The sequence below is a fragment of the Anomaloglossus baeobatrachus genome, chromosome 4 (genome assembly GCF_048569485.1).
Source record: "Anomaloglossus baeobatrachus isolate aAnoBae1 chromosome 4, aAnoBae1.hap1, whole genome shotgun sequence".
Lineage (NCBI taxonomy): Eukaryota > Metazoa > Chordata > Amphibia > Anura > Aromobatidae > Anomaloglossus > Anomaloglossus baeobatrachus.
Window position 1 is genome coordinate 25,054,016 of NC_134356.1, and position 27,034 is coordinate 25,081,049.

Genomic DNA, 27,034 nt, shown 5'->3' on the forward strand with positions numbered 1-27,034 from the left:
TAACCCGACTGCTCTCTTCCTCTCCTGCTGGAGAACTCCCTAACTGTTGTGTTGGCTCCTAACTTCCCCAGGTGATTGCTCCTCCCATCCCAGGTTCCCGCCACCAGTGTATTGGGGATCCCAGGTGTGGTGGTGTCCTAAACACTAAAGGTAAAGGTGGGCTACCTGCTCATATGTATGAGTTGTGTGAGTGAAACCGGCACCGATCTCCTCTGGATCCGGGTTGAGCACTGCACCTTAAGTCAGGTGCAGTACCCTGTGGCGACTGAAGCCTCAGGGGCGCCACAAATTTATTGCTCATTTCAAAACAACAGATTATTTAGAAAGTAAAGAATTATGGGTCAGTGCAAGGAACGGAGTTTGATCAGTAACATGTAGAAGATAAGGTACAATCAATGTGAAACCAGGGGAGCAAAAACAAAAAAATTCTATATGAAAAGAACTTCACATTGAAGCAACCTGTGGGTTAAAAGGAAGGAACCTCCACTTTCCTGCATATGCTAGGATGTTAGTCACATTGTCAGAAGTAGTCTGAGGCAGGCCCGTGGTTGCTTCTCTCCACCCTGCATCTCTAGACTCTAGACTGGCAGAGCTCTCCATATACACATACATACGGAGAGACCTGTTAGTCTATAAGGATAGGGTTTGGAGTGACAGGAGAATTTCTTATTTATCAATCAAGGTAGCCAAAGACATCTGCTATCGTTGAAGACTTTATTCTCATATATGGGAAGACAACTCAAAAGCACCTACCAGGATCAATAGATGAGAGTGTCTGCCCTTCTAGGATTACAGCTATTTTTTTATAGCAATAACTTCAAAGTAAACAGCTGCAAAAAAAAATCACATATCAAATTAGCCTTGAAATATAAATCTCTCAATTTCCAGCCCACCAGATAAGGAACTTGTAACAATAATCTATTTTAGAAAGTACATTGCTTGGCTTTGAATAAATCTTTCGTCTTCTGCCATATTGACCTCACAGGAGAAGCATAGATAAACAAAGTCTGAGGGAATTGCTTACTCTCCCCCTCTTCTTACATCAGTAGATACAGAATAAGGAATACAGAGAATTAAAATTATTTAGAATATCCCGCTATTAATACGAGACTACATTTCCTATAACACAACTTCTAATGAATACAGACTATTGACAATTAATATGAGATTAAAATTCTTATAACAGGGAGTAATCTCAGAGCCCTGACTTGCACAGGTCATCCAAGACTCCTAGTTTGCAACCGGCTTTTCAAAGTGCATCTTCTTTGAAATGTAGCAGTGTTTCAAAGAAAACAAAAAATGGCAGTAATAATGTAGCCTGTGTCTGATTCACGCTGCCTGGACTTCTCATGTCAAGTTCCCATCTACATCTCATTCAACATATAACAACTAAGAAAATACAGATTACATGGCAGATTTTCAAAAATATGATTTACAATTCTTAGGCCAATTACATAACCAGTCTTCAAATATAGTCGCGCAACTTTCATATACATATATTGCGGCATAAAGGGGCTCAGTAAAGGTGGCAGTGAAGGTGTGTAAGTGTCTGATGGGATCACACAGCTCATAAAAGGACAACTGCCCGGCCTCATAATCCAGACAGATCCTGACTCTATCACTGGAGATCTTGTCAGGTAACTCGATCTCTTCACTTTCATGTATCACTGAATACTGATTATTATATCTCCCCAAACTCCAGGACTTGTGATTATATCCAATGTATGACTGATATCCCCTCCTGTCTATACTGGGATAACACATCCCCACCATCCACTCCCCTGATCTACTGCCCTCCACATCCCAGTAATGTTGTCCTGAGGTAAATCCCCTCCTGCTCATCACCTGATTATACATGAATCTCTCTGCTGTTTCTGGACGATTCTCATTCTCTCGAGTCCAAGTTGCAGTTTTTAGGTTCTCCGCCATATGGACATTATTAGCAGCTGTGTTTACATCCATTAATATTTTTGCAGACCCCGCCACATAGATCCCGCTCCTTATACCTGTTATTACCTCACATAATGTGTGTAATGTGTGTGAGATCACAGCCACATCCAGGTCACCTCCATCATGGAGCTGTTTATCATCTCCCCCTGTGTCCTCATCACCTTCCTCCTCCTCAGGATCACACAAGTCACCGGTGTCTGGTTCCTGTAAGACGGTCAGTGGATCAGTCATGTTACACAGCTCCTCAATGTGCCTCATCTTCCTGGACAGCTCGTCCTTCTTTATTTCCAGCTGATGGATCAGAGCAGACAGTGACAGTGACTCTTCCTTTTCCTGCCTGGAGATCTCACTCAGGACCTTCTTCTCCAGGTCGTCCACCCGTCTCCTGATGTCTGTACACAGGGCAGTGACTCTCTCGGCTTCCCTGGCTGCCTTTTCTTGAGCTTTTCTCCAGCGCTCCTCAAGACTGCTAACTTTTTCCTTAGTCTCATCTCTCTTTGTGGTCAGTTTCTGGACAATATTTCTCAGCTTCTCCTTCTTATTCTCTGAGGCCTCATCCAGCATCTCCACCCGGTGTCCTTGGTGTTCCCCTGCCAAACTGCAGGACACACAGATACAAGCCGCGTCCTCAGTGCAGTAATATTCCAGGATCTTCTTATGGACAGAACATTTCCTTTTCTCCAGAGAAGTGCTGGGATCAGATAAGACGTGTTCTGGTGATTTGCTGTGAGCCCTCAGGTGTTTCTCACACAGAGAAGCCTCACAGTGTAGACAGGATCTAACAGCAGGTACAGGAGAGTCCACACAGTAAGTGCAGAAGATAACCTTCTAATGAGGCTTAGTATGCCAGAAATTCTCCATTATTTTACGTAGAGCTAAATTTCTCATCAGTGCCGGCCGCTCCTGAAACTCTTCTCTGCAGTCAGGGCAGGAATAAACTCCAGAGTCCAGACCCGTCCTGTGTATCCAGCACACGATCAATACAGACCCGGCAGAAGTTGTGTCCACATCTCAGCATTACAGGATCTGTATAAGTGCTCAGACAGATGGAGCAGTCTAGCTCGTTGCTCACATCAGTAGACGCCATGGCTGATAAGAGGAAGAGAAAATTGAAAGTACAGTGCTTGCACACCTAGAAAGGGTGGTTTATACTGTTTATTTAACAGAGGTAGTTAGTAATTTGAGTAGATATGAAGCTGGAACAGGTTTAAACCCGGAAATTATGATGTTATGATATTTTACTATTGAAGTGTGAAACATCTTTTGGGTAAGTTCACATTCTTAAAATGAATCTGTCATCACTTTGACCTTTTTAAACTGTTAATATGGGCAAACAGGTTATAGATTGTTGAAAAATGTCATACTTGTATGTCTCATATCAAATGCCTTGTTGAATTATTAACAGATTCCCTTTAAGGTCCTTTCACATTGGCCGACAATCTGCATATGCACATATATAAACATACAAGTAAAATATATCTTTGTACCGTGTTAGCCAGTAGAGATAAAAAAATTGTTTAAAAGAACAGAGAGTCCTCAGTGGTTGATACCTTTTAATGGCTAACTGAAAAGATGGTAATAATTGCAAGCTTGCAAGGATGGATCTACCTGTGGCCAAACATTTTTGTAACCCAGACCACAGCATCATGGACATGAAATTGCTGGTATTGAAAGGAAACTTCAAGTCCCAGAGAGACAGGAGACTATGGGAGTACAAACTTATGATGACCTTTGACACATTCAGAGAAGGAATGAATGTGTCTCATGGATTCATGTCTTTTTACATCAGTTAAAAGATGTGCTCCTCTGACCATCCGAGCGTGTCACAGCCCTGGACCAGACCCTTATCAAAGGACAATAAAACTTTCACACTGAACTGCAGCAGTATTTATGGCTAGAACAGCTTGTCCCCCTGCCATAGAGATAGTTCTGTTTCATATAACTTGTTCTTTTTTTTTTTTTTCTTTTTTTTTTTTTTTTTTTTTTTTACTGCACTATTCTAAGTCCTGTTGTGTATAAATACGTGACTCTTCAGATTTTGTGTTATACCATGCCTGATGAAGAGACCTGAGTAGTCTCGAAAGCTTGCAATTATTACCATCTTTTCAGTTAGCCATTAAAAGGTATCAACCACTGAGGACTCTCTGTTCTTTTAAGGTCCAGTCACACTAAGCAACTTACCAGCGATCCCAACAACGATAGGGATCGCTGGTAAGTTGCTAGGAGGTTGCTGGTGAGATGTCACACTGCAACGCTCCAGCGATCCCACCAGCAACCTGACCTAGCAGGGATCGCTGGAGCGTGGCTACACGAGTTGCTGGTAAGCTCACCAGCAACCAGTGACCAGCCCCCAGTCTCCTAGTTACAGCACACATCAGGTTAATTAACCCGATGTGTGCTGCAGCTACATGTGCACAGAGCAGGGAGCAGCGCACACTGCTTAGCGCTGGCTCCCTGCTCTCCTAGTTACAGCACACATCGGGTTAATTGCCTGATGTGTGCTGCAGCTACATGTGCACAGAGCTGGAGCCGGCAGCACAGGCAGTGAGAGCGGAGGAGGCTGGTATCAAAGGTAAATATCGGGTAACCAAGGACAGGGCTTCTTGGTTACCCGATGTTTACATTAGTTACCAGCCTCAGCAGAAGCCGGCTCCCTGCTCACTGCACATTAGTTGTTGCTGTCTCGCTGTCACACACAGCGATCTGTGCTTCACAGCAGGACAGCAACAACTAAAAAATGGCCCAGGACATTCAGCAACAACCAACGACCTCACAGCAGGGGCCAGGTTGTTGCTGGATGTCACACACAGCAACATCGCTAGCAACGTCACAAAAGTTGTTCGTTACCAGCGATGTTGCTAGCGATGTTGCTTAGTGTGACGGGGCCTTTAAACAATTTTTTTTTCATATATAAACATGTAACTGATAAAAAAACAACCCACAGCGCACCAAAGAGTAGGATCGTTTGAAGTGCGGGAGTGCAGCGACTGCAAAGGTCACAAGATGATCTGAGTGCTCAGCTGATAGAGTTGTCCAAATGTAAACACAACTTTCGTGATAAGGACTAATTGAGAAGAAAAATGATAGTGCCAAGTCTAAAGGCGCTGTCACACACAGAGATAAATCTTTGGCAGATCTGTGGTTGCAGTGAAATTGTGGACAGTCAGTGCCAGGTTTGTGACTGTGTACATGACCGTTGAGGAAGGATTCTCCAGTCGTGCTGTATGTGTGTTACCCACCAATACCATCTGTAAATAATACACGAACTGCATGTGACTTGGTTTAAAATTGGCCACAGCAGCCTTTATTACCTATTATTTACATACTAACACAAGGGGGCGCCGTCCAACGGGCGACCCCAACAAATAACAATAGGTAACACAGTAACCAATACAGTAAATATACAACCCTGGGTAGGCCCAGTCCAGGAACCACTTCTCACTCCAGTATCCCTGGCCGCAACACACCGACCCAGAGATGAGGTATTAATCACCTACGGATTAACCCCCCAACTTTGCAGAACCCCGTGCCTGCAACATCCCGGAACCTGGAGCCACCATACCAAGATGGTGTCTCTCTGTCCAGTTACCATTGCCTTCAACCGCCTCTGGACCAGACCTACCCCCCGCCACAGGACAGGGCACGTGACTCCTTACGTGGCCTGGACCCGCCACACACCAAAAGCTTGTACCACACCTCCACGCAATCACAGCGTCCACAAAACAGCACCAATAACGTTAAGATACACCCCCATCGCATCTCCAAAACCACCAGTTCAGCGTCACCAACTTTGGCGCCGCCCCCAATAAGGCTCGATTGATACTACCTACTGCACGAGCCCCACGCCATTCCAACCTGGTCACACTATCAAAACTACCCCACGCTTAAGCCCGGGTATGTCTTCCACAATGCAACAAACCAACAACAATTTTTTTTTTTTTTTTTTTTTAAACATTCATAAATAACTTCTCGAGGTACCAAATCGCTGCCTCCCACTTACTGGACCAGTACCATCGACCCGTCCAGACCCAACTGGCAAAATTCGGGCGAGCCTCAGACCCCCGAGGCCCCGAGAACCAACGAATGCCCAAATATCCAAATGAGGCACACCCTCACCACAAAACCCAGAGGTTATAAACCCACAGATAACACCAACCTGTTACACCAACCCATTCCACTCCCAAAATTACTCAAACGCCCCCATTGGCCTTAACCCGATAACAACTGAGGCCAAACGTAACGCCGACAAACGAGAGGACTCCCACCTCCCAATACTTTTCACAACCCCTTTTCTGAGACCACCGAGGGGCCTCCGTGGCAGCCCAATCCAGAAGGAATACGACCCGTAGTATTCCGGGCGCCCACCCCCGCCACTTGCAATCAAGTCTGCAGCACTGCCACAAAATGGTACCTTAACTAACGTGACACAACAATAACCCTGGGCGTCCTCATAACATAATTCCGCACCCGGGACTGCATACAACAACACCAACCTTCACCATCCGCCTAACCTGATTCAGTGAGCGACGAAGCCGGCGCTCAACCCACTGCACCACCGCGGACACATCCTCCAACATTCAACCTCCGCTCTTAACCGTAGATGGGCTGACCAACCCCACAATCTCAAAGCCCCCCAAAAGGCTAACACGAACCGTTGTGGACAAGAGGAAACAAAACCCGCTCGTGCTCAGATGAACATAGCAACCACAAAACACTCACCAAACGCTGCCACAAAACAACGGAGACGGACCCTTGTGTCCCGCTCCCTCACACCCGTACGACAAAACCCCTTCAAGGCCTGCCGCGCACTAAGATCCTGCGAAAACATCTCTCCACATCTAATCCTCAACAAGACAGCCACAGCCGCCACCCTCTGCTCCACTGCCGACGCCGGCCTAGCAACCTGAAAACCGTTACTCACCACTGCCGACGCCGCCACCAAATACTCCACCAGGCTTTCCTCACACATGGCCCCAAACCACGTTATCTGCGCCACCCACACTTCTGGATATCAGCACCAAATAACCTCAGTCACTGAGCTCCGAGCCGCTCCCCAACACAGCCACACCAGACTCCACAAGCCCTCCGGACACACCGTGCCCACCTCGTCTGCTACCCGGCCTCAACTCTCGAAACCTGCAGAACTGGAAGGAAACAAAGCAGCTGCTATACCCTTGGCGAACCCCCAGTACTGGTTGCGCCACGCATACAATTGAGAAACCAACTGCCACAAGTACGCCACCCTTGGCCCCAGGATTAGCAAACCAACTATTAATCTAATTCTCCACCAACTGATAGTCAGAATGACAGCACACCTTCCTCTCGGAAAAAACTGCCAACCTCCACAACTCGACCCCTACCACCGATTGGAAGTGCTACCCACGATGCCCAACCCGAAAACAACTGGACCCGCTGCAACCGAGTACCGCAGCCACGTTCCATCAGGTACCACCTTACCCAGCCAGAATCCGCGGCCACTAAATCGCCGTAAGAAAAACAAAAAACCTCCTACACCATCAGATCATCATTGATCTCCCTCGTGACCCACACAAATGATCCGATGGCTGCACCCTTGGCGCAGCCATCGCCAGCCGTCCAGCAGACACTCGCCCCAGCGGCGTAACTCTGCACCCGTGGTTCGACCGCCCCAGCAAAGACTGCACCGCCTGAAACCACACCGTCTTAGCTGGCCTAACTGCCTCTATCACAGCCCATAGGACCACCCCATTACCCACGAAGCCTACCTCTCTGACCATAACATCAAACTTTATCCCCCACAAACCGTATCACTGGCGTTGGACCCTCAGTCTTCGCCTGCGCCAACCGGCCCAAAAAAAAAAAAAAAAGAGTATCCACCACCATCTGCAATGAAACAATCAACCCAAACGAATCATCAACCCGCCAACCCGATGGAAAGAGAATCAACCTATAATGAATGAGAGGTGTAAGCTTGGACACACCACGCACCAAACACTCCACCAAGGAATAACCGCCTCCAAAGGAACATAAAATGGGACAAAACCCATTAGCCCCCACCGATCAACATAATAATAACTCCCCTCCCCCCCGCAGCACCCGAACTGCTAGCTAGCAGGGTAGACCAGTAACAACCTAATGCCGCCTCCAAAACCGCCTTTGCCATCAATGCTCCACGGCTCACCGCCTTTACCAAATCCCACCCTCTGTCAAACGACACATAATAAACCGCCGACAATTCTGGAGCCAAGCAGGCATACACCGATGACTCCTCCAGATAAGATACGTTTTGAACAAGCCGAAATATAATATATATATATATATATATATATATATATATATATGGCTCCTTTCCGGCACTGCCCCCCCAACAGAGAAACCCAATCATGACAAGGAGGGCCCCGAATGGCCCACCCATCCTGCCCAAAGCCACTTCCTGACCCCTATTTCCACCGACAACCACCAGGCGTCCCCTAGCCCAGCGCAAACTTCCAATAAGGAGGCGAAGATCCACCAATACAAATAGAAAGACACAGAATTACTATGATCTTTACCACCACCCAACACTTATGCTTAAGACAACCGTCCGCGCCAAATCTGCACCACCCATCATTCTATGCCCCCCAAACAACCCTCATTGTCCGTGTCGCCGGGGTTCCAAGCCCCGAACCGCCAACTGCCCCCCAAAAGGGGCTGACTAGGAGCCGCCATCCACTGCAGCCCTAAGGATGTGCCCGTATGATCCTACCGCATACCGGCACGCAACACCTTCCCTTGCTGAAATTACTCGGCGTACTGAAGCCAGACTAAACCGCCATATGACCTAACACGCCACCCCAAATGGATCCATATAACCAAACCATGCCGAACCAATTACCCAATTCCTTCCCCTGATACCCTTGCCAAAAACGCAAATCCCCGCAGCCACGTTGCAAATGTACGAGGGGTGAGCCTCCACCGGCGCTCCCCCCCCCCCTCTACTTATCCTTCCCGGAATCACTTGGCTTAACCTAATCCAGGTGCCACTGTTCCAGGGGGAGCAGCGAAATTATTTCTACACTTTCCCCCATTCAAATCTTATCCCTCACATCCTCCAGCAGGTGAGCCCCCCCCAACGGGCCTTCGAAGTACCCATACCTCTCACACTTGGCCACTGTCATCCAGACGCACCACCTCACCCCCTCTTCTTTCCTCACCACTCACTCTGTCACAGCCCTTGCCGCCTCTGCCCGAAAATGCTCCCCTGCCGCCTCATGCGCCCTCACTCTGCTTGCCGCACCTGCGCCCACTAACCACCGATCCCGTCCATGCCCCCGGCGGTGCATGCGCACTCTCCACAACCGTATATACCACTGCAGTAAAATACCCCATGCCTGATCAAAACACAAAAACCCACTCGGCGCTGCCGTGTCCGCAGCCGCCCCCCCACCAACTGCGCCCCAACCCTGCCGAATCCACGGCCGTCTCACCCGACCGCGACCCGGCGTATCCTGGAATAAAAGTCACGCCATCCGGACATCTGATTCTTCCGTCGCTGCTTCCTCCTCCTCCTCGCTGGAGCCAACCGCCTCTGGCTCATGTAACGCAGACGCCGCCGAAGCGCTGCCACCACCACGGCCGTCCTCCTGGTACGCCGCGTGGGCACCATCCTCCAAGCTCCATCTTCTGTCCCGCGGCGACAACCCCGGAAACCGTCCCGTCCCACGGGCTGCCACCGCGGGCCTCATCTTCTGGCCCTCCCCCCCCCCCGCTGCCTGCAAGGACGGGGGGGTACCTGTGGCCCGACCCGCTGCCAGCAGACTCCCATCCAGAGCCGCCAGCCTTCTGCCCTCCTGGGCCCAGAAGGCATCCGTCCGCCGGGCCCTCCCCCCCCTGGGGGAGACCGCCGCTGCCGGGAGCTGCACGCCTGCTCTGGGTGACCAGGCAGGGACCGCAGGGTCCCCGCCGTCACCCCCACATACCGACGCCTCCCGGGCATCCGTCGCACCAGGCTCGCCTGCCCTGGTGCCGGACCCCCTGCTGGCTGCAGCCCCCCGGCCCCCCCCTCCACCCGCGGTGGGGGGGGATAACGCTGGCCTCCGTCCTCGCCGGGCGCTCTCCTGGCCAGGAGCCGCCGCATCCAGCCCTCCTGGGCCCGTGAAAGCCTCTGTCCGCTGGGCCCTCCCCCTCCTGGGGGAGACCGCCGCGGCCGGGAGCTGCACCCTGATCTGGGTGACCAAGCAGAAACTGCAGGGCCCCTGCTGTCACCCCACGCACCGCCGCCTCCTGGGCGCCCGTCGCACCAGGCCCGCCTGCCCTGGTGCCGGACCCACCACTGGCTGCAGCTCCGCGGCCCCCCCCCCGCCGTCCGCGAGGGGTAAAGCTGGCCTCTGTCACAGCCGGGCGCTCTCCCCGTCCGGGAGCCGCCGCATCCAGCAATCCAGGCCGCGGCTCGGACCGGAAGTAGGCCGCAGACTAGCCACGCCCCCTTCCCGGTTGCCGCGGCCCGGACGGAGATTCCTCCCGCGGCCGGAGCAGCAGCTAAGTACTGCCCTGCCCCACGTCACTACCGCGGAGGGTCCCCGAAGGGGCTCTCGCATCTCCTCCTCGCTCCCCCCGCACACGGCCAGTACCTGAGAGATGAGGGAGGGGGGGGGACGCCGCCCGCAGCTGACAGGGGAGCGAGGGGAAAGTGCCAACGGGTTAACCCCCAGCAGCCAAGACGTGGGACCGCGCTGCCAGGGGCCCGTGCACTGCCATGATGAATCCGCTGGTCCCGGATAGCAGCCATCCTGTCGCACGTCCGGATCGTTCCATATCCGGAAGTCTGGTGATGTGAGGGGCTGGGGAACCTCCATCATGACGTCCTTGTACAGATCTTTGTGTCCTTCTAAATACTCCCACTCCTCCATGGAGAAATAGAAGGTGACGTCCTGACACCTTATACTTATAGGAACCTCTCCAGTCAGATCGTTCCATATCCGGAAGTCAAGAGAGAGGGGGGGTAAGTCAAGGTCCTTTACTTACACCCCTCAACTGTCCCACCTCTTCCTCCAGGGAACTCCTCCTACCCACCAATCCCTCTATTCTGCCTTATAAACAAACCATTCCTGTTTCCATTAACCCCATCACTCCTTCCCTTCCCTCTAGTCATGTCGCCCCTCCACCCTATGGGTTCCATGGCTTTCTAATGGAACAATATGTCCATGATTTCACTGCAACATCAGATCTGCCAAAGATTTATCTCTGTGTGTGACGGGGCCCTAATGGCCGTGTGGTTCTACAGGTGAAATAATAGTTTCCCTGTAAAATCAAATGATTTTATATTTAAAGTTGGCCCGTGGTGGAGGAGAAGGCAGAAAGGATTGTGCTGGTACAGGTGAGTAGCAAAGTGAGTTTTACATTTTTTTTTTAACCATTTTCCTGGCCTTCCACAATGTAGTAAAATAGCAACCAGCTAGGAAGTAGCTCAGTAATTATACTGAAAAAAGATGACGAGACTGCCACCAAAAGGAAAAAGACTGCCGGTGTTTCCAGAAGCAGTTTTGCATAGGACAGCTTAGGCTGCTTTCACACATCCGGCTTGAGCTGTGCGTCTCAATCCGGCTGTGCAAGCTATGCAACGGATGCGGTGAAAACACCGCATCCTTTGCATAAGTTTTTCCCATGCGGCCCGTCCGGTTTTTGCCGCTTGCGGCATGCTACTGAGCATGCGCAGTGGCAAAAACCGTTTTTTGCCGCATCCGGCCGCCATAGGCATGCATTGAAAAATGCGCCGCGTCGGCCGGATGCGGCGCAATGTGGATTTTTTTGCCGCACGAAAAAACGTGCCAGGCAACGTTCCATCCGGCCGCCGCATCGGCTAAATCTGCCGCATGCGGCAAAAAACGGATGGAACGCAAGGCCATGCGGCACTAATTAAAGTCTGTGCAGGAAAAACGCAACCGGCACTTTGCGATTTTCCTGCAAAGTGCCGGATTGTGCCGCATTGCAGAAACCGGAGGTATGAAAGCAGCCTAAATGTGTCTACCAACGTATGAAAGACTCCATGTACATATATCCTAAGAGTATGTTCAGAAAGAGCATTTTTTTCTGTGGGAAACCACTTTAGAAAACACCCTTTTATTCTGTTATTGCCTGAAGCTCTTTTTTCCCTTTGAATTGTTTTTGAGTTTTTATTTTTTCCAGAAGTAATTTTTTGCAGTGCTTTAATTTGAGAGCTTGGTTTTGAGTTTATGAATAGAAGGCGTAATCAATGTGTCTCTGAAGCTTTTTTTTGGGGAGGAGTTTGGATTGGTTTTACTCTAAGAAAATCCTCAGAAAATTCTGTGTAAACGAGGACTATATCCAACATTTTATGAAACAAGACCTGAGGTGCAATGTGGCAAGTGTTACTATTACCCAAGTCTTTGGAGTGTTGCGTAAGCCAGTACTTCTCAAACTGTTAGTAGTGAGGTGCACCCTGGTGGTTAGTGGGGTACAGATAGGGAGGCAGGTTTCACAGAAGTGATCACATTCTATAAGGTCCTTTCAATGGCTGCTGTAATCTCTAGTTTAAAAATACAATTGACTCTTCCGGTCCTTATTTTGATGTCTCACTGGATTCAGGAGACAAAAAAAACGAATAAAATTGAGAGATAACTTTAATTCTAGCATAAACTTCTACTAAAGATGTTGAGGCCCAAATATCATTCTGGTGAGACTGTGAGGATGACCTAGGGCAGTTGTCGCCAGCAAGGGGCTCATTCCTTCCTTGGCCTCCTCCACAGAGAATGGAAGAAGGGGTTGGTCGCAGTGATCCTGGCTGAGTATGTGGACTTGATGTGTATGTGATTAGGCCCTCATGCAGGCCAGGATTCATCTACTGGGAGTCACAGACACAAATACTGATTTCTTTCTGAGCACTCTTTTACTTAACACTTTGCACAATACCATGAACACATTGGCACTGTGTGAACACATGATCAAGTTCTTTATTGCACTTTTAGCTTTAGGCTATGTGCCCACGGGCGCTCGTACCTGCGGATGTATCCGCGGGTACTTTCGCATGTTTCCCGCAGCTGCCCGCCGGCGTCCGCAGCTATTTTTAGCTGCGGGATGCCAGCGATATAGCAGCGGTAAACCTGCGGACTTGCATGCGAATTACCTGCGGACATCCCGGCCTCTATCTCCATAGTGGAGGGCCGGGATTTCCGCAGGAATAATTGACATGCAGTTAGGTGCGGCTGCGGGACATCTTCAGGAGATTCCGCAGCCGCACTATCCGCTTCGTGGACACAGACACTCCCCATGTCCCATAGGGTAACATGGGGAGTGTCTATACATGCTAAAACCTGTGGATTTATCTGGAAAATCCAGATAAATCCGCAGGTTTTCCGTGGCAAAATCCGCAGATACAAGCTCCCGTGGGCACATAGCCTTAAGGCTATGTGCGCACTTTGCTTCGAGGTAGTTGAAACTCTAAACACATCCTCTGGCAGAAATGGTATTTGCCAAAGTTGCTTTTGACCACAAAACACTATAAATACGCTTGCGTTTTTACCGCGTTTTGGCCGCATTTCTACCGCGATTAACATGCTTTTTCATTGCTTAAAGTCAGATGCGTTTTGATGACAAATACACTGCTAAATAGTTTTAACATTCAAACACTATGAAAAAATGGGAAAAAAATTATAACAAATATCAAGATTAAAATCATAAACAAAATAGCTGATTTTATTAAAATGATAAATGTTTGTTAATATTTATGAATAAAATAACGTTAAATTAATGTTTTTCATAATTTTAATTGTCGGACAATGTGTGTGTGTAAAGGGACATATCATGCCTTTAATATAATGTCAAAAACGCATGCAATTAAATTGTCGAAAACGCATGTTTTCTGCATCAAAAAAGCATGTAAAACGCTAGGATTTTGATGTAGAATGAGTTTTGCAACTTCTCATTGACTCTAATATTAGCAAAACGCTGCCAAAATGGCAAAAACAATTGACATGTTGCTTCTTTAAACGCTGAGTTTTTGTCACAAATTCTGCTACAAAAACGCTGCGTTTTAAACAGCATAGTGCGCACAAGAAATCCCAATTTCTCATTGCCTTTGCTGGAGAATCAAAACGCATGCATTTTGGCATTAAAACGCTGCAGTTCAAAACACTGCGGAAACGCAGGTAAAAACGCAAAGTGCGCACATAGCCTAAAGGGAACCTGTCAGGCGCAATATGCACCCAGAACCACAAGCAGTTCTGGGTGCATATTGCTGATCCCTGCCTAACTGTCCCTTTATATACCAGCATAGATAAAGAGATCTCTAGAAAAAGTGTTTCTAAAGATCTTTTACCGTATGCTAATGAGCGAGGGCAGTTCCCCGGCTAGTCGCCCCCATTAGCTTATCAGTACAACCCTGTTGGCGTGCTAACATGCTAATCAACATGCAACATAACACGGTGATCTCACTCACCTCTCCGCTGCCATCGCCGCCCGAGGCTAAATTTAGGCTCAGAGCGCATGACCCCAGGAGTTTGGGTCATGCGCACTATGAAGCCGGGTGTACCCGTCCTGGCTTCAAACTGAACTAGTGCGCATAACCCAAATTCCGGGGTCATGCACACTGAGCCGAAATCCAGCGATAGCGGTGGAGAGGTGAGTGAGCTCATCCTCTGACGCTGCGTATTCATTAGCATGTTAGCACACCCACAGGGATGTACTAACATGCTAATGAGGGGCGAGTGGCCGGGGAACTAACACCCGGGGGACTAGTGCCCTCGCACATTAGCATATGGTAAAAGATCTTTAGAAATACTTTTTCTAAAGATCTCCTTATCTATGCTAGTGTATATGTAGCACCCAGGGGGCAGGGGGGATTCAGGCACGGGGTCTTGTACCTGAGTTACTCTTCACCAGGCTGGTGTGATGATGAGAGATGTCACGGTGGCCTGCCCGGCCTCATGCCCTGAGGTCTACACCAATAAGAAGGGAAGATGATGGGGATTATAGAAGGATGATTGTCGTGTCGCCACTTGTGATACGCGGCCAGAGATTAGCCGCCGCGGCTGTCGCTGTCCTCCGGGTTGGATGGTAGTAGCAGCAGAGATGGTGTTGCTCCCCACAGGTGGAGCGGGCCCTAGGAAGGATGATGAGGGGAGTAGTGATGGCCTTTGGCGCCGAGGCGCAGGGCGGCAGCGCCGGTAATAAGCGTCCGAGTCAGATGCTGCGGTTCCAGGTGTCTTTACTCACTCTTTGTGCCGCTTGCCCGGGTAGTACCGATCACTCGCTTTGATGGGCTCCGTCAAACCCGAATTCCTGTGGAGGTCAGTCCGGTGTGATGCTCGGTGGGCCCCTTCCTCCTAGCGTCCTGTGTGTTGAATCCCCGAGGCTTAAAGCTTCTTGGGGACCCCAGTCCGTCTCGAGTAGTAACTAACTAATTTGAAACAAGATGAGATCCTGATCAACTTTATATGCAAAGGTCTGTCTTTTGTTTTGTCTCATAATGCCTTTAAATTTGGTGACACCTGGTTCCTGCAACATGGAGGTGTGGCTATGGGGACGCCGGTAGCCTGCACTTTTGCTAACTTATATTTGGCCCAGTTAGAAAATGATTTAATATTTAATATAACAAATCCCTATCTGAAACATTTTAAGAAATATCTTCGTTTCGTAGATGATATGTTTCTGATATGGGATGGGAAAAAAGAACAATTTAATTCATTTGTGAGATACTTGAACAATGTGAACTGGCACAATATGTTCTTTACGCATGTGTGTGGAGGACAAAGGTTAGAGTTTCTGGATGTAGAACTAATCATCACAGAGGAGAAATTGATAAGGAAACTTTATAGAAAATCGACTGCGGTAAATAATTTATTAGCCTACGATAGCTCACATCCAAATCATGTAAAAAGAACAGTGCCGTTGAGCCAATTTATATATAAGGCTTAAGAGAATCAACAACGATAATTCAATTTTCCAAGAGCAAGTAGGATAGTTAGCAAATAGATTTTTACAAAGAAAGTATCCTCACTTTAGCTGAAGCCGAGACTAGAGAAATTCATTCGAACAGACAAAAAATAAAAAAATATCAGAACACGTCATTGCCAAAATTTAGGTTTAATTTTAAATACAGTCCTATGGACAATATTATACGAAAAACAATGGCTAAATATTGGCACATTATAGAAGAGGACAGAAATTTAAAATCAATAGCAATTACTAAACCGTCAATTTCATACAGACGTAATAAAAATGTAGGCGATATACTGATGCATAAAAGATTTGTTCCAAAAAAGAACTGGTTACATAATATTAATATTACAGGTAACTACAGATTCGGCGCCTGTATCTTTTGTAAACAACATATGGTAAGAAAAACAAGGAAAATAGTAAAAATTTGGCATACAGTAACACAATTTATCAGTTGTAAAACAGACTATGTAGTCTATGCGCTTTTCTACCCGTGCGGCTATTTCTATATAGGGAAAACAATTTGTCCCTTATACAGGGGTTGGACAAATTAATAAAAACAACTAACGTTTTGGCATCATAATCTTCGAAGATGTTATAAACATGCGAACTGTGACATATGTTAATGTTTTGTAGTTGATTATTTGTGATATGTGTATGTAAATTAACTGTTTGTTTTGCAGAATTGTAAGAACATTGATGAGAACCTGATACAATGGCAGACCTCTCGAATTTTCAAAGAGGCCAAATTGTTGGTGCTCGTATGACAGGCGCTAGTGTAACAGAAAGTGCCCGAATGCTTGGCGTGTCAAGAGGTACCATCTCCAAAGTAATGACTGCGTTTGAAAGAGAAGGAAAAACGTCCACAGCATAGCACAGGTCCGGCCGAAAGTCGAAGTTGACTGAAAAAGACCGACGGGCTCTAAAGCGACTTGTGAGAAAGCATCACAAGACCATGGCTCCGAAAATCACTGCTGAGCTCAATGAACACCTACAGAACCCAGTTTCCACGAAAACTGCTCGTTGGGAGCTGCAGAAATCTGGATTCCACGGAAGAGCTGCAATTAGAAAACCGCTGCTATCAATGACAAATGTGTCCAAGCGTTTACAGTGGTGTAGAAACCTCCAGAATTGGTCCCTTGAGCAGTGGAAACATGTGATATTCTCAGACGAATCATCGTTTACCCTTTTTTCGACCTCCAGCCAAGTGTACGTTTGGAGACAGCCGAAAGAAGCATTCCATCCAGACTGCCTTCTCCCAACCGTAAAACATGGCGGAGGTTCTGTGATGATCTGGGGTGCTATTTCATGGAGATCCGCCGGGCCAATGATATCCCTTAATGGAAGAATTAACAGCCGAGATTATTAAGGCATTTTGGGCGACCAAGTGCATCCCATGGTTCAAGCACTGTTCCCGGAGGTGAACGCCATCTTTCAGGATGATAATGCACCAATTTATACAGGGAGAATCGTTAAAGCATGGCACAAGGCACATTCTCATGAAGTTGAGCATCTCATCTGGCCCCCACAATCCCCAGACCTTAACATCATTGAGCATTTATGGTCGATTTTAGAGATTCAAGTTAGACGTCGATTTCAGCCACCATCGTCGCTCAAAGAACTGGAGGGTGTTTTAACTGCAGAATGGGCTAAAATTCCTTTGGAAGCAATTCACACCTTGTATAAATCCATACCTCGGAACACTGAGGCTCTAATCGGCGCAAAAGGTGGACCTACACCATATTACACTAACTTTTGTTGGTGTTTGCAGGTGTTTCCATTATTTTGTCCAACCCCTGTATGTCAGGTTCAGAGAGCATTTAAACTCATTGTTGACAGGTATCGGAGTTCCCAGACTCATAAAACATATGCAGGACGCACATACGACAAATAAAAAACTGTTGCGGTATGTAGGTTTGGAAAGAATAGTCCCGACTCCGGCAGGAGGTGATTTACATAATATATTATTAAAGAAGGAGGCTCGATGGATAATCAGTTTCGAAGCAATGGGACCCATTGGTCTCAATGACAAAAATGAGATGTCAGTATTTTTTTGTAATAATGTTTTTTCAACACAATGAGCTATTTATAATATTTTGAAAAATAATAATGTATTGTACTCGTTTATAACATTGCATTTCTTGGTGTTTGTAGATATATATTATATCTTGTTTTTAAATTCACTACGTCATTCCAATAGTCACTCCCCTTATAAGGAAAGAGGAAATGACGTCTGAGGACCTTAGACCCGTGGAAGAATTGGCAATCGGTGCGAAACGGCTGTAGTCTTTGTGCCCCCTATCCCGGCACCCTCCCCCAATGACTGAATAAATCAGTCTTTTGATTTGTCTACAAACCAGTGAGTGCCTGCTTTCTTTTTTTGGAATTTTTACAGTTCTGCAGCTTTGAGGTGCACCCATACTTCAGGCTCACGCTGAATACCCGAACAGGTGGAATATAGCAGCGAATTGATAATTTGTCTCTATCAGTGGATTTCAGAGTGTGATCGTTCATCTATTAAGGAAAAATAGTGCCTAGTGTTCCTTCTTTTTTTGTTGGATTGTCTCGAGTAGTACTCTTGTCCCTATCTGCAGGTACCACGGCTCCGCAAGGCCCCGAATCCTAACTGGCACTGTGCTTTCGGGCTCTTTATGGCCAGGGAATCTTGAAAGCTCCCCGTCCCGGCAGATTCTGGACAACCAACTTGAAGTGTGATTTTTCCTAGGGTCCTGCAGCCTACGTGGCGCCGGTTCGAAGGGAGCGACTAAGCTCACACCTCGGCAACTGCAAGAACAACTCCTGTGTCCCACCGGAACACCTGTGGGACACGTCTGCTCCGTTCCTCTCCTGCTGGAGAACTCCCCTACCTAACTGTTGTATTGGCTCCTGACTCCCCCTGGTGGCAGCTCCTTCCCCGGGTCCCTGTCACTAGAGGGTGGTGCCCCCCATGTTTGAATGTTACCTTAAGACTCTACCCTATCCCGGTCCCCATTGGGGAGGGCAACCTGGTTGTGTATTTGAGTGTGTAAGTGGTGAAACCAGTATAGACCTCCTCCGGATCCGGGTTAAGCTCTACACCTTAAATCAGGTGCAGTACTCTGTGGCGACTGAAGCCTCAGGGGTGCCACATATACAGGGACAGTTAGGCAGGGATTACCAATATGCACCCAGAACTGCTCGTGGTTCTGGGTGCATATTGCACCTGACAGGTTCCCTTTAAGGCACAATTTTACTTTTGGCTGCTCAATCATTCTTGATAGTACAGCTGTTGTTCATCAGTCAACCTCCTTACAGTTTGGCACTACCGACCCACACATTAAAGTCAATGTGTCTTCCCTTGCCAGGGACTTGTCCCGCCCACTGGAACCTGTTTTCTATAGACCGCCATCTGACTCGTCTAATGTATATTTCTGTGCTGACCTGTTCTCACAGGTTTATGCTAATTCTCCACTTGAGGACTCATACCGCTGGAGTCAGTCCACTGAATGGGGAATCTCGGTAGAGTTCGAGCCTGGAACTGAACTGGAGACGGCAGAACGGAGGTGACCCTCTACATGTCCTTCACGGGGGCTCTGTTCCCACTGTGAACCAATGGTCAGGTGACAAATGCCACAAACACTCACTTACTAGAGCTTAGGGTATCTATCTGGTTTGCACACTGCTCCTGCTTGTTGTACTACCCACTAGTACAGCTTTCTACTCACTAATTAAACCAGGATGGAGTCAGCCTGTTCCCCGCAGCTGGCTCCTCCTCCTGTGGGCTACCTACGGAGCTTAACTGTTTCCTGCTTATAGTCCACCTGTTGTTAGGTAGATTCTAATCTTTATGCCTACGAGTACTACATAAAACCGGCCATTACCGTAGATGGCCACACTTATAGTCTATGCATGAACAGATTACAAACATAATAGATACATGGACACAGTTCACATTACTATAATACAACGCGATCAGTGTCTTCAGAGCAGGACCATATGGGCCTAATCCACCCCTTTACAAGACCCAGGCTTTATCATAGTCAATATGGTGAAGCTTTAAATTAAACTAATACATGATATAGCACAACAATTATAATAGTTTTTTTTTTTACTCTTAATTGTTACAACTATTTTAGGAGGAGTGAAAGACAGAGTAACATAGCGTTGGTGGGGGAGGGCGCCAAAGTCTATGGGGCACAACATTTTTCTTCTTCTTGAAATGCCTGCCTAGAGCTGCCTATGCAGAGCGAAACAGGCAAGATGAGTTTATCATTGGCTGCTGCAGTCTGTGTAGGCAGCAACCAAAATTACAAAGCTGAACATAACGAAATTAGCTTTGTCATCTAGGTTGCTGCCTATGCTGAGTACAGGAGCCAATAATAAACTCATCTAGACTGCTGTGCCCTGCAAAAAACTCTATGCTTTTGTTGTTGTTTTTTTTGTGTAGAGGCTTCTATGTGGAACTTAAAAAAAAACATGTAAAAAAACTGCAGTTACTTTTTTAAGTGCACAATCAAAGCTTTTCTGTACTATTGTTACGGTAAAGAAGTAGTTAAAGGGAACCTGTCACCACTTTTTCGGCCTATAAGCTGCGGCCACCACCACTGGGGTCTTATATACAGCATTCTAACACGCTGTATATAAGAGCCCAGGTCGGGGGTATAACCTAAAAACACTTTATAGTACTTACCTAACGGTCACGCTGTGGGCCTTATGGGCGTCTCCGTTGTGCGGTGCCGGCGCCGCCTCTTTTGGCTATCTTTGTTCTCCTTCTCTAGCCGCGGTGCATGACATGTCCGACGTCATCCACACTCGCCGGCATTCAGGTCCTGACCAGGGCAGATCAAAGCATTGTAGTGTGCCTGCGCAGGACCGGAGAGTGTGTATGACGTAGCCGCGTCATGCACCCAGGCTTCAGAAAGAGGACGAAGATGACCGAAAGGGAAGGCGCCCACACCGGAGAATGGAGATGCCCATAAGGCCCATAGCGCGACCGTTAGGTAAGTATTATAAAGTGTTTATGTTATACCCCCGGCCTGGGCTCTTATATACAGCATCTTAGAATGCTGTATATAAGAGCCCGGTGGTGGTGGCCGCAGCTTATAGGCCAGAAAAGTGGTGACAGGTTCTCTTTAATGTCTTCAAGCCTGCCAAAACGTTCTTGGGGTGCGTTCCCACGATCAGTGTTCGCAACATTTTGGACACAGCGTGTTTCAGCCGCGTCCAAAATGCTGCGTTGAAATCCCGTGCCCACTGTGCTTTTTTTTCGGCAGCAAACACTGACCTGCGGTGCGGCTTTAAATGCCGCACCAAGTCAATTGTTTGCTGCGGAATCGCATGCATCTTCCGTAAGGAGAACACAGCAAGGAGACCGCAGTGCACTGAACCCTGATCGTGGGTACAAGCAGCTGCGGTCTCCTGTGATGGAGATGCGCGGCCCCGCAGGTCAGGACCCGCTGCGTCCAGGACACAGTGAGTCCTGATCGTGGGCACATACCCTTAGGGTTTATGATTTCACTTTTGGAACAAAGACTTGTTCATGGAGTGTGGCTTAGCTGGGTGGATGCTGGGAGTGTCTTTACTTATTATACAGTTATAAATTCTACTATTTGCTATCATGTACAAAACGCTTACACTTATGCATGGTATGTGTGATGGAGTGATACTGTGGGTTGTGTATTATTTTGTGTATGTTCATATTTTAGGAGCCTTGCTCCATTCATTCTGTGTATTCATTCCTTATTTTGTCTGCAAGTTAATTAACTTAGCTCAGTTACTATTTGCTTTCTTTGTTAAACCCCCATTTCTTGACTGTCCATTGTTTCTTCCCCAGCTCTCCAAATACTGTGACTCACCCCCAATAGTGTTTCTGTCCCTAGGTCTGGGGGAGGGGGGCCTGGAATCCAACCAAACTCTCTGTTTACCTGAGGAATTATTTAGTCTGTCTGAGAACTTCCAGAGAGAAGCAGAAAGATTCATCCTCTGTGGGAAAAGCTGAGGCTCCCCAGAGAGACCTGGATATTTATCGCTTACTGGACTTTATCTATTATTTACTAATAGTTCGTGTTCCTGGACTATTTTACCCTCTGTGTGGTGTATTATTTTATGGACCGTCTGATTAATTGGAATAAAGGATCTTTGGATTGTTCATCCGTCTCTCACTCTGTTGATTGTGTGATATGGGAGAAGGACCCCGTGACAGTACGCTTATATTTCTTAACAGTATGAAAGATATGAGTCTCCTTAAAGTTATTTGGAGAGCTTTGGAAATCACATGCCTGTCTATTTCTTTAATTCACAGGCTATGTCCACACTCTGTATTCTTGATTTGACAAAAAAAATGCACCCACTGGTAGACTTGACAACTGTAAACACTGTATTTGACAAAAAAAACCCGGTCAAAACGTTTTCGATGCGTTTTTAATGCGTTTTCGAAGCATTTTTGTCAGTGCGTTTTTTAAGGAGAATTACAATTTAATAGGATAGGATAATTGATAGCTAGAATAGATAGTTAGAAAAAATAGAAAGCATAGATATAAAGAATATATAGAATAGATAGAACGAAATAACACAATAGCTTGATAAAGGGATAGGTAGCTTGAACAGCTGTTTTTTGTTTTGTTTGTTTTTTTGGTAAAAAAATTACATGGAGTCCCCTACATTTTTGATATCCAGTGCAGGACCAGCAGCAGCTGCAGTCTTCAACCCTCAGCTGTCTGCTGTACCTTGGCTTGTTATGGAATATAGAGGGGATCCCATGCTTTTTTAAATTTGATTTATTTAAAAAATATGATGTGGGGTCCTCCCATTTTTTTAATTTTTCTATTTTGCCAAGGTGCAGCAGAGAACTGGGGGCTACTATTATTAGGGTGAGAAGGCCCATCATTATTTGGCCCTTTCCAGCCTAACAATAGCAGCCCACAGCCTCCACAGAAGTGGCCCATCCATAAGATGCACCAATTCTGGACCCGGCTCTTCCCGTTGCTCTGGTGAGGTGGCAACCGGGGTAATAAGTAGTTAATGGCAGCCCACAGCAGCCACTAAGCCCTAGATTAGTGATGGCAGTCTATGAGACCCTGCCCCATCACTAAACTGTAAGTGAAAGTAAATAAACACAAACACCCCAAACATCCTTTATTTTGAATAAAATACAAAAAGCACCCTCTTTCACCACTTTATTAACCCCTAAACACCCCTGGAGGTCCAAAGTAATCCACACGAGGTCCTACGGCGATTCAGCTCTGCTACATCCCTGTCCTGTTACAGCAGCACCATAGAGCATGACTGGCCGCTGACAGCAGTCAGAGACAGAGCCGCTCGGGTGAGTCTCTGATGTCAGTGCCGCGACACATGCAGTAGTGCGAGGCCTGAAGCTGTGACATCAAAAGTTCACCTGAGTTCATTCTCATCATGCGGATCTGTCTCTGTGTCACGACATGATTTGCAGTCACAGGTGAAGGAAACCAGCTGTGACTGGAAATCACCTTAGTGACGTCCTGCTGATCGCGCTGCACACTTCAGTCACTCAGGTGATTTGATGTCAAAGGTGGAAGACTCCAGCTGTGGCAGCGGCTATCGTGAGTGACGTCACCGCTGACAGCGCAACTCACTTCAGTTGCTGCGTGGAGCTCACAGCGGTCTATCTTGTTCTATGGCCGCTCGCTGTGTCAGATGTAGCAGTGCTGGAAGCGTAGTGGGACCTTGTGTGGATTATGTTGGACCTGGAGGTGTGTTGGGGGTTAATAAAGTGGTGAAAGTGGGTGGCCTTTTGGCTTTTGTTTCAAATAAAGGATTTTTCGGTGTTCGTGTTTATTTACTTTCACTTACAGATTAGTGATAAGGGGGTGTCTCATAGACGCCTACCATCACTAACCTGGGACTTAGTGGATGCTGTGTTGAAGCGTATACTTCAGCACTTAAAGTCAGTAATAAAGAAAAATAGAAAAATATTTTCTTCCAATGATGCTTTTTATTATATGTTCAAAGGGAAAACAAAATGAATGAAACGTTGTTCAATCCACGTATAGACTAATAGCCTTTTTCAAGATAAACATGTCTGTGTGCAAAAACAACAATAATAATACAATCAGAATTCTGAGGAACATAGGACACCATGATGGGTACAATTTACAAATATATAATGTGATAATAAAGTGATGAAAATAGATATACAAGATGTCAAAAACTCCATCAACAACTTTAGGGCTTGATGCGAATAATAATAAATAAAATACAGAAAATTATTAATAAATAAAATAGTGGCTGCTGTGGGCTGCCATTAACTCCTTATTACCCCGATTTCTCAGCTCATCCAGAATGCCCTGGTGTGGTGTCAAAGTCCCGGGACTGTTACATGTAATGGATGCGGCAATTCAGGGAGGCTGTTGGCAGATATTTTTAGGCTGGGGGCTCCCAATAATATGGGTCTCTCCAGTCTCAGAATACCAGCCCTCATCTGTGATGCTTTATCTTGGCTGGGTTTCAAAATTGGGGGGGACCGCATGCCATTTTTTAAAACTATTTATTTATTGTACTGTACGAAATAGACCCGCCCACCAGCAGCTGTGATTGGTTGCAGTCAGCTGTTACTCAGCGTAGGGGGCGTGTCTGACTGCAACCAATCATAGGTGCTTGTGGACGAGAGAATGAGTGAATATGAAATGAGCTTAATGAGCGGGTTTAGTGAATATGTAATGAGCGGCCAGAACTTTCAGAAGCAGGAGATGCCGTGCCAGCCGCGCCGTGCCAGTGATCGATGAGTATGAAGCGGAGAGAGACAGAGAGAGAGAATGGAGAAAAGTGGGTGACCTGCGTTTTTGTTGACAAAAATGTATCCAAAACGTAACCGAAAGGCAGTGCAAACACACAACTAAACATTTTGGTTGCATTTTGACACACCTCATTCAATTCAATGGGTGGAAAATGTTCACAAAACGCAATGAAAAAGTGACATGCTGCTAATTTTTAGGCAACGATTTTGACAAATATTGGTCAAACAAAACGCTGCCAAAAAAAAGCAACGTGCAGATGGAAATTAATTTATCATAGACTTTGCTGGGGAAGCAATACGCATGCATTTTATCAATGACACAGTGCAGTTTAAAACGCAACCAAAACGCATGAAAAATGCAACGTGCGCACATGGCTTTACTGGTGCAGTAGCATGAATCCCAGAAACTTTTACTTGGAGTAAGAACTACTTCAACACTATAAAAAAAAACCACTTTAAAACACAGCTTCACATCTGCACCACAAATGCATTAAATAATGGGGAAAAGGCATAAAAAATTAAGGAAAAGTGCAATAACCAGAGAAGATTATTATTGTGTAGTTTCGTGCAGGCACTTGCACAGTATTTATGCAACGTGTGAACGTGCCGTTACAGACACAAAATTGCAACATGTCATATAGTAAAGCTACATAAAGATGAGAAAGTTCTGGCTACTACAGCTATGAATGAATGAATGAATAGTCCGTGGCATTTGCTCACTGCCAAATTGGTGTGGCTAATGGTGTGGTCAAAATTTGTCTCTCTTTCTGTTCTTCAAAAGTTTGGAGGTATGGTAACGTCTGGAGGTTATTCCCCTCCTGATCAACACCTGATTATAGTGCAGTCTCCTTGCTGTTTCTTGGTGTTTCTGCTTCTCCGGTGTCCTAATTGCAGTTTTCAGGTCATCTGATATATGGAGATTATTAGCAGCTCTGTTTACATCTAGTAATATGTCTGCAGGATCCTCCACATAGATCCTGCTCCTTATACCTGTTATTACCTCACATAATGTGTGTAATGTGTGTGAGATCACAGCCACATCCAGGTCATCTCCATCATGGAGCTGTTTATCATGTCCTCCTGTGTCCTCATCACCTCCCTCCTCCTCAGGATCACACAAGTCACCGGTGTCCGGTTCCTGTAAGACGGTCAGTGGATCAGTCATGTTACACAGCTCCTCAATGTGCCTCATCTTCCTGGACAGCTCGTCCTTCTTTATTTCCAGCTGATGGATCACAACAGACCGTGAGAGTGACTCTTCCTTTTCCTGCCTGGAGATCTCACTCAGGACCTTCTTCTCCAGGTCGGCCACCCGTCTCCTGATCTCTGTACACAGGGAAGTAACTTTCTTGGCTTCTTCAGTTGCTTTTTCTTGAGTCTTTCTCCAGCGCTCCTCCAATCTCCGGACTCTGTCCTTAGTCTCCTCTCTCTTTGTGGTCAGTTTTTGAAGAAAATTTTTCAGTTTCTTCTTCTTCTTCTCAGAGGCCACTTCGAGCATCTCCACCCGGTGTCCCCGATGTTCTCCGGCCAAACTGCAGGACACACAGATACAAGTAGCATCCTTAGTGCAGTAATATTCCAGGATCTTCTTATGGACAGAACATTTCCTTTTCTCCAGAGAAGTGCTGGGATCAGATAAGACGTGTTCTGGTGATTTGCTGTGAGCCCTCAGATGTTTATCACACAGAGAAGCCTCACAGTGTAGACAGGATCTAACAGCAGGAGCAGGAGCATCCAGACAGTAAGTGCAGCAGATCCCGGTGGTCTTCCGACGAGGAGCTGTATGCCGGAAATTCTTCACAATCTTACAAAGAGCAAAGTCCCTCATCAGTGTCGGCCGCTTGTTAAAGTCCTCTCTGCAGTCAGGACAAGAATAAACTCCAGACCCGTCCTGTGTATCCAGCACACGATCAATACAGACCCGGCAGAAGTTGTGTCCACATCTCAGCATTACAGGATCTGTATAAGTGCTCAGACAGATGGAGCAGAGCAGCTCGTCTCTCAGATCAGCAGACGCCATGGCTGACACCGGAAGAGAGAAAACGAAACTACAGTTCTCTCACTCCCAGAAACCAAAGGGAGGTTTTAACTGTTTATGTGATGGTAGGAGTTGACACTTGAGTAGATATGAAACTTAAACAGATTTAAAAACCCAGAAATTTTATTTTATGTTCACTATTGTAGTAGAATCAGGGTGGGATTCATGTCCTTTTACAATCTGCTAATGCACCTCCATAAACATGTGGCTGGAATGAAATAAAACAACAACACAGCACATGAAGAGTAGGATGGTTTTACTACAGAGACTGCAGAGTCTAAAAAGTAGTCTGTGTGCTCATCTAATGATGTCCAAACTTAAGGCCACTTTACACACAGCGACATCGCTAGTGATGTCGCTGCCGATCGCACCCGCCCCCGTCGTTT

The 27,034-nt window shown here is 46.8% G+C and overlaps 1 pseudogene; it reads right to left on the minus strand.

Moving 5' to 3' along the window:
• Positions 1-781: 781 nt before the first annotated feature.
• Positions 782-26,644, minus strand: LOC142302286 (E3 ubiquitin/ISG15 ligase TRIM25-like; annotated as a pseudogene).
• Positions 26,645-27,034: the final 390 nt, after the last annotated feature.